Source organism: Pseudophryne corroboree, chromosome 5 (genome assembly GCF_028390025.1).
Source record: "Pseudophryne corroboree isolate aPseCor3 chromosome 5, aPseCor3.hap2, whole genome shotgun sequence".
Lineage (NCBI taxonomy): Eukaryota > Metazoa > Chordata > Amphibia > Anura > Myobatrachidae > Pseudophryne > Pseudophryne corroboree.
Window position 1 is genome coordinate 730,598,429 of NC_086448.1, and position 8,006 is coordinate 730,606,434.

Consider the following 8,006-nt stretch of genomic DNA (forward strand, 5'->3'; position numbering starts at 1 on the left):
GAGGTGGTATGTTTGTAGCTAGCTATGATTCAGAGAACTTTTTCCAGAGGACCACCTGTCACTGAAATTATGGGTTTATTAAACTGTGCATGTCCTGTTTAAACAAAAAAAAAAAGGTGGGTGGTAGTAGGTCCCAAGGACAATTCCATCTTGCGCCTCTTTTTTTTCTTTGCATTATGTGCTCTTTGGGGCCTATTTTTTTTAAAACTGCCATCCTGTCTGCCACGGCAGTGCCACTCCTAGATGGGTCAGGTGTTCGCGCCGCCCACTTGTGTCGCTTAGCTTAGTCATCCAGCTACCTTGGTGCAACCTTTTTTTTTGCCTAAAAACAATTTTGTGAGGTGTGAGGTGTTCAGAATATACTGGGAATGAGTAGAAATTAATGTTATTGAGGTTAATAATACCGTATGATCAAAATTAACCCCAAATTCTATGATTTTAGCTGTTTTTATGTTTTTTTAAAAAACATCCAGATTCAAAACCAAAACCCGAAAGGGTGGTTTTGGCAAAACCTATCCAGATCCAAAACATGAATGGAGATCCAGATCCAAAACCAAAACACAAAACCCAAAGAGTGTTTGCCACACATCTCTAATTAATATTAATTATTTTAAGTTCTCTTGGATTACTGTGAATGGGATGCGGTTATGTGACTGACTACCGTTCATAATACTGACGCCGGGATCCCGAGCGACGAATATCCCGCCAGTCAACAGGGACTATTTTAACTTGTGGGTGTCCATAGAGTGGGAATAGAAACTGTAGCGAGAGCAGCAAGCCACCGAGTCTGGTACATGGCGAGCGCAGTGAGCCCACAAGGGGCTTCGTTGCGCTCGCTCGCCCCCCCCCCCCCCCACCCAACAGCCATCTAACAGCCCCAACTACCGGTCACCCGCCGGTCTCCCGAACCCAACCCCTGTGAATATGCAACACAGTTTGTGTACATTGAACAATTAGAAAGCAAAGGTGTCACTATATCAGTCGCGTTCCAAAATGTTGGATTTCGGAATATATCGGAGATCGGATTTTCAGATATGGGAGATTCAACCTGTATAGGAAATTATGCTGAAATTTTAATTTTGATAATAATTTATATACTAATATATTTACTAAATGATGATACACGAATAAAGGATCCATTTTTCTATTGCTAACAAGACCCCTTACCTCAGATCTCTGCGCTGTTTAACAAGCTAAACTGTATTTTTAACTCAGGTTTATAGTTATCTTCATCCATTTTATTGTTTTAGAAAGTTTCAAACAAACCTAGGCGGCATGTAATAGTGCATATAAAGTCGCCTGATTGTATTTGCACCCTTTGTATATACAATTTTACTATGAATAGGCCAATAAACAGAGGCATGGCTCTATCATGTGGCAGCAATATATTGTCAGACATGACCAAGTGGCATAGTAAATGTTAAGGTTAAGAGTGCATTGGATTAAAGTTTGTTTTATCACAAATGTCTTCACAAGACCGCGGTGTGACGAAGATTCATGGAAGAGCAGAAGTACTGTAATTCTGCACTGTTGTTCAATATCAAGGGTGCGTTTATTTATTTATTTATTATTTTATTATAAAGGGAGTTCGCTCTTGGTCAGGGGCAGTGACGGCTCCAGGGGTGGGGCTGCAGCACAGTTCAAAGTTCCAATAGGGGAGCTACACCAACTGCCACCCCAATCTGACTCACTGGCAATTGGTGTGGCTCCTCTATTTGAACTTTGGACTGTGCTGCAGCTGCACCTCTAGAGCTGCCACTGGTCAGGGGTATATGGTTATTTTACTTGTGTTAGGATAATTATCAGATCATAGGAAAAGATTTACTGTCAGATTGCTCGTTAGTAGTGGTGTCACAAGGGGGTGCGGGGAATGCAGGTCGCACCCGTGTGTCACCCGCCGAGGGATGACACCAAAATGTTGACTCCTGCTTAGTGACAGGAGCTGGATGCTGCACTGAAACATTACATGCAGCTACCTGGCTCCTGTCACAGAGCCATCACTGCAGCTAACACAGCCGCCAGGGCATATCTATAATGAGTGCAGTGTGTGCGGTGCACACGGGCCCCTGGGTCCAGAGGGGGCCCACACCGCACCCACTGCATCCATTTCTTCTATACTCACCTTTCCGGCGTACATCGGTGACTGTGTGTGGGCCTCCTCCTCTCCCGTAGCCATCACTGCCGCTGCTAGCTCACTGAGCACTAGAGACTCTGGCACAGTGCCAGAGTCTACAGCGCATGCGCAGGACTCCGAAAAAATGGCGCGGTGGCAGAGTCTCAGTGCTGAGAGCGCTAACAGCGGCAGTGACGGCTACAGGAGAGGAAGGGGCCCACACACGGAGTCTGCACACGGGTCCCCTCCTCTCCAGAAACGCTTCTGCCCAGACTGATGAAAACAGGCTCCAGGGACGCAAAGTTATACCCCACCTGCAAAGCCATGTCCCACATTACGCTCCACACCCCTCTTGGATTGTTTAAGCTTGTACCGGGTGTCCAGAGGATGAGTGATGCCCCTGCTTGTAAATCCCTTTCTGGTGATTTCAGGTGCCATTTTACACAGGAGAGTGTGGTGAACTGGAGATTCCTGGAAATGAATCTTTACTGATGTTAATAATACTGTAGGAACAAAAATAGGTACAAAGTTTATGATTTTAGCTGCTTTTCTCAATTTTTTCAAATGCCAAAACCAAAACATTGGCAAAACGAAAACAGGCACATTCTCTACTGGTGACATGGAAGAAGGGCAGCAGCCGGCAGTTTTGACCCTGTTGCTGATGCACTGAGATCGTGGCGTTAGATTATGTCAGAGCCCAGAGTCTGAGAAGGGAAATATCAATGAACCATCACACAACGGGGGTAATTCCAAGTTGATCGCAGCAGGATTTTTTATAGCAATTGGGCAAAACCATGTGCACTGCAGGGGAGGCAGATATAACATGTGCAGAAAGAGTTAGATTTGGGTGGGTTATTTTATTTCTGTGCAGGGTAAATACTGGCTGCTTTATTTTTACACTGCAAATTAGATTGCAGATTGAACACACCCCACCCAAATCTAACTCTCTCTGCACATGTTATATCTGCCTCCCATGCAGTGCACATGGTTTTGCCCAATTGCTAACAAAAATCCTGCTGCGATCAACTTGGAATTACCCCCAACGTACGAAACAGGTATGAGAAGAAGGGGAGGCGGGTGACCGAAGAAGGATCCGGGTACCAGTTGAACACGGTATCCTCCTGGGACTTCCAGGACAGCTGTACCAGTCCTACACCTGTGCATCTACAGCCACTACTTATGGTGCCCATACACTTATGAAATTGGCCGCGATGCGATATTGCGCTGCGATTTCCCCGGCAGGCAAGGCTTCGATAAATCGCATCTGAAGTGGTGTTTTTGTGCATTCGATGTGCATGCGATAAATCGGATGCTCCTTGCTACCTGGAATCGGGCGATCGTATCGCATGCTGCCCAAAGCACACCAGATTTATCTGTCAGATTTCTTTTAAATTAACATAGAGGGCTGGGCTATCTGGGAGATATATAGAGTGGCAGCCATTTTAACTCTGTGCACTCCTGTTTGCTCTGTGACTAGAGAGGCTTGGTGTATACCTGCTGCTCGTTCCCCATTGCCAGCTACTGTCCACTGCATTGTTCTGGCATTACAAAGCGCTTCTATCCTGCGTTGTGTGGTTCTGGATTCTTCTTCTCGTTATCAAGCTCTGATGTCCTGCTGTGCTGAAGATACTGTAAGTGGAGACAGGGAGATGGTCCAGCTTAGGAGGAGGAAGAGGACGAAGGACTGGCTGCTTCAGCGGCCTACTCAGTCCTACATGCCCCTTCTGGATGAGATTAGAGAGAATAACCCGGACGACTTCTGCAACTTCCTGCGCATGGATGATGAGACCTTCCAGGAGTTGTTGCATCTGGTGGCCCCCTACATTGAGAAGCAGGATACCAAATGGTGGGTGCCTATCCCTGCTCAGGAGAGGCTCATGGCTACCCTGCGGTTCCTGGCTACTCGTCAGTCATTTGAAGACCTGAAGTTTGAGACCCGCATTTCTGTGCAAGCTTTGGGACACATCATACCTGAAACCTGCAAGGACATTATCAAGATGCTGAAGTACAAGTATTAAGGTAAGGTAAGAAAAACACACCACAAATTGCTTGTCGTATTATAAATTGTTTTATTATTAAAACTGTATTTTTGTTTCCAAAATTTTCTTTCATTTTAAAACATACCTGCAAAAAAATATTTTTTAATATGTGGCCAACATGGCTGAACTTTTGTAAAGTATAACTATGCGGCGAACATGGCTGCACTTTATTCAAGTAAAATTGTGTGGCCAACATGGCTGAACTTTTGCAAACTGTAAACCTGTAATAACTTTAAGATTAATGTATCATCATGTTTTATTTTTGTATATAAATATGGTGCAGTAAGATATATGGCGGTAGTGGCACATGATTTCAGGCAGTCAATATACACATGATGCTAGGTGCGGATTGAGGTTCCCTGGCACCATCAACCTGCCCCTACCAGCATAAGTGCATTTACCACCTGAAATCATGTGCCACTACCGCCATAAACAAACATAAATCATACATTTTTATTACATTTATTAATTGTAAAAAATTGTCATATATTGCAATAGATAAGGTGCAGTGTGATATACAGTGTTTGAGTGGCAGCACTTTCATAGGCACAATGCACACATGCTGCTAGGGGCGGCTTCAGGCTCCTCGGTACAATCAACCTGCCCCTAGCAGCATGTGTGCATTGTGCCCATGAATGCGCTACTACTCAGACACTGTATATCACACTGCACCTTATCTATATCAATATATGACCAAGCCAGCATTACATGTATTAACTGAAAAGTAAATGTTACATATAGTAACAGATGTGGTGCATTCTAATTCTACGGCATTAAGAGTGGCACCGCTGTCAGGGGGACAATGCACACATACAGCTTGGGGCAGGAAGTTGGGCCCCCGGTACCATCAACCTGCCCCAAGCTGTATGTGTGCTTTGTCCCCATGACAGCGGTGCCACTCTTAACGCCATAGAATTAGAATGCAGCACATCTGTTGCAATGTATGACCAGGCCAGCATTACACCACAACTGTGTCATTGGTGCCACTCAAACACTGTATATGAGACTCAAATTTGGATCAAACTGGTCTCCTCCTCCTCTTCCTTCTCCTCCTCCTCTTGCTCCTCCTCTGTAAGCAAGGACGACAAAATTCCGGAGGGGACGGGGGATGTGTGGGTGGGTTGGGAAGGGTAGCTGGGTTGAGGAGGAGGATGGATTGAGGTGGTAGGGTAGGTTGGTGGGAGTGGAGGTTGAGGATAACTGGAAGGGTAGCTGGGATGTGGAGGAGAATGGATAGTGGTGGTAGGGTAGGTGGATGGGGGCAGAAGTTGAGGATAACTGGAAGGGTAGCTGGGTTGAGGAGGAGGATGGATTGTGGTGGTAGGGTAGGTGGGTGTTGGCGTGTAGGGAAAAGGGTGATGAAGAACAGGTGTCTCCGGTTCCGTCTCAATAACATGTCAATCTGGTGTCAGTTTTCCTTTTACAGCTTTGTACAAAACTTCCGACACCAGGCGTTGGCATTCGTGTTTTTGTTCATCAGACAAAGATCGCATTGTTTTGCTCACATATGCTGCAAAATCATCTTTTGCGTCAGGTTTTTTGAGTAACTGCAGCCGAACCTCAGTAAGTAAAGGGTCCTCCATAAATTTAGTTTTGCGCTGCTTTTTCCTTGCACCCGTTTGATGCGGAGAGGGTGTTTCTTCTTGTGAAGTTTCCGGAATGGCAGCAAGATCTGGTGTACTGTTTAAGTCGTCTTGCATATTTAGGGGGGAAAAAAATATTCATTAAATATAATATCATATTTTTTTACTCTTTTACAGTTCCCTACAAGTGCCGAAGAATGGAAAGGTATTGCAGAGGACTTCCAGAGGAGGTGGAATTCCTCAAACTGTGGGGTTGCCATAGACGAGAAACATGTGTGCATAACCAAACCCACCAACAGCGGATCGGACTACAAGGGCTACTTTAGCATAGTTCTCGTGGCAGTGGTGAACGCAAACTGCAAATTTATTTTCCTAGATGTTGGGAAGAATGGTCGTTGTTCTGATGGTGGTTCCTTGCGGAATACACCATTCTATGAGAGGCTCACCTCCAACACCATTAATCTGCCACCTGTGGAGGAAACAAAGAATGGCCTGGGATTTGTGTTCGTGGCAGATGAGGCATACGCGCTGCACAAACACATAATGAAGCCCTACCCGCAAAGAGTCCAGAACCACGATAGGCTTATTTTTAATCACTGCCTTTCCAGGGCCCGTCGAGATGTTGAGAATGCATTTGGAATTCTCAGCAACCGATTCCGAATATTCCACCGTCCCATCAACATGAGGCTGGATAAAATGAACCTGGTAGTAAGTGCATGTTGTATACTGCACAATTTACTATGACGCAAGGCCATGAGAATTTACTAATTAAAGAATATAAATGGGTATGGTATTGGAATGAAACCCACTGGTTCTAATGACCCCGTAACCACTTGAGCCACATGCAGTTATGGTTGTCTTTAAGAATTCAGATTCTGCCAGGTCAATTTATTACTCCACATCAAGTGGAAGCATTGAGGCAAATGGAGTGTCAATACATTTGAACATTGGCCCATAGACTCTTAAATCAACTAAGAATCATACAAATTATCACACAGCTTAAAGACCTGAAGATGCAGGCCAGACACATCTAACCTATTGTATAGGCAAACATAAGGGCGTCACCAGTTCCCTGAATCCCCCTTACACACAACCCACTCAGCCAGTAACACAAAACATGACCAGTATTTCAGTTTGATATAATACAATTATACTAGAGCTGTGCTCATAACATGCAATATCAGGGACAGAATGGAGTTGCTGCATTGATCCAGTGGCAGCAGCTTTTCCAGCCATGTGTGATGTCTCTGTGGATCTGAGTGCTCTATCAGCACACCAGAACAGAAAGACCAGGGAGCAGCTGACAGCAAAAAGAGACAGACAGCTTATCATGAAGTGGGAGTATGTGTACTTAGAAAGCTCAGATCTGTCAACTACCGGTTATACTATAGATTTATATTTTTTATGGGATGTTTGTTCCTGCCCACCTATGAAATTTACATGAGAAAAATATGTTTCATACAGCAAGTTCATTTTTTATACTCTATCTTATACAGCCTATACTATATACCAGTGGTCCTCAAACTCGGTCCTCAGGACCCCACACGGTTCACGTGTTCCATGTCACCCAGCAACTGTCACATTTGAAAAATCTACAGGTGGCCTACAAAACATGAACCGTGTGGGGTCCTGAGGACCGAGTTTGAGAACCTGTGCTATATACCATCTATAATATTAATTATTAATAATGTATTACATACACTATAGATTGTAAATGCAGACCAATGTGTACATATATGTCCAGAGTGGGTGCTAAGTTCTTCTACGGGTCCCCAAGACTCCCAAACTTGCTTCAGTGCTCAGAAAAGCGGGGGACTTGGATTGTGGAAGGGTACGCACACATGCTAATTATGCTTCATGGGTTGACCACCCTCACTCTAAAATCACGTATTTGGAATCCCTACCATAACAATCCTGCATTTGCCCCTGTACTGGTAGATATAGTGAACTTATTTTATTATTGAGAGATGCACCAAGGACTTTTTTCCCCCAGGAGATAAGAGAGCAATAACAAACAATTATCTTGCAGAAAAATTTATTTGAAAAGTTAGAAGAAAAGTGCGGATGACTGAGTCCATTTAAACATGTCTATAGGGAACAAGAGGCCCATTTCAACGCTGTGCCCTTGTAGCCATGAATCAGCACCAAAAAGGATAAGTACTGTATACAGTAATAAAGCGTTCCGCAGCTCTCTATGGCACCAGTACGTAGATTTATGAGGAAATGGCATCAGCTTGTCTAGGCTAAATTTTGTCTTGATAAACTTTTATT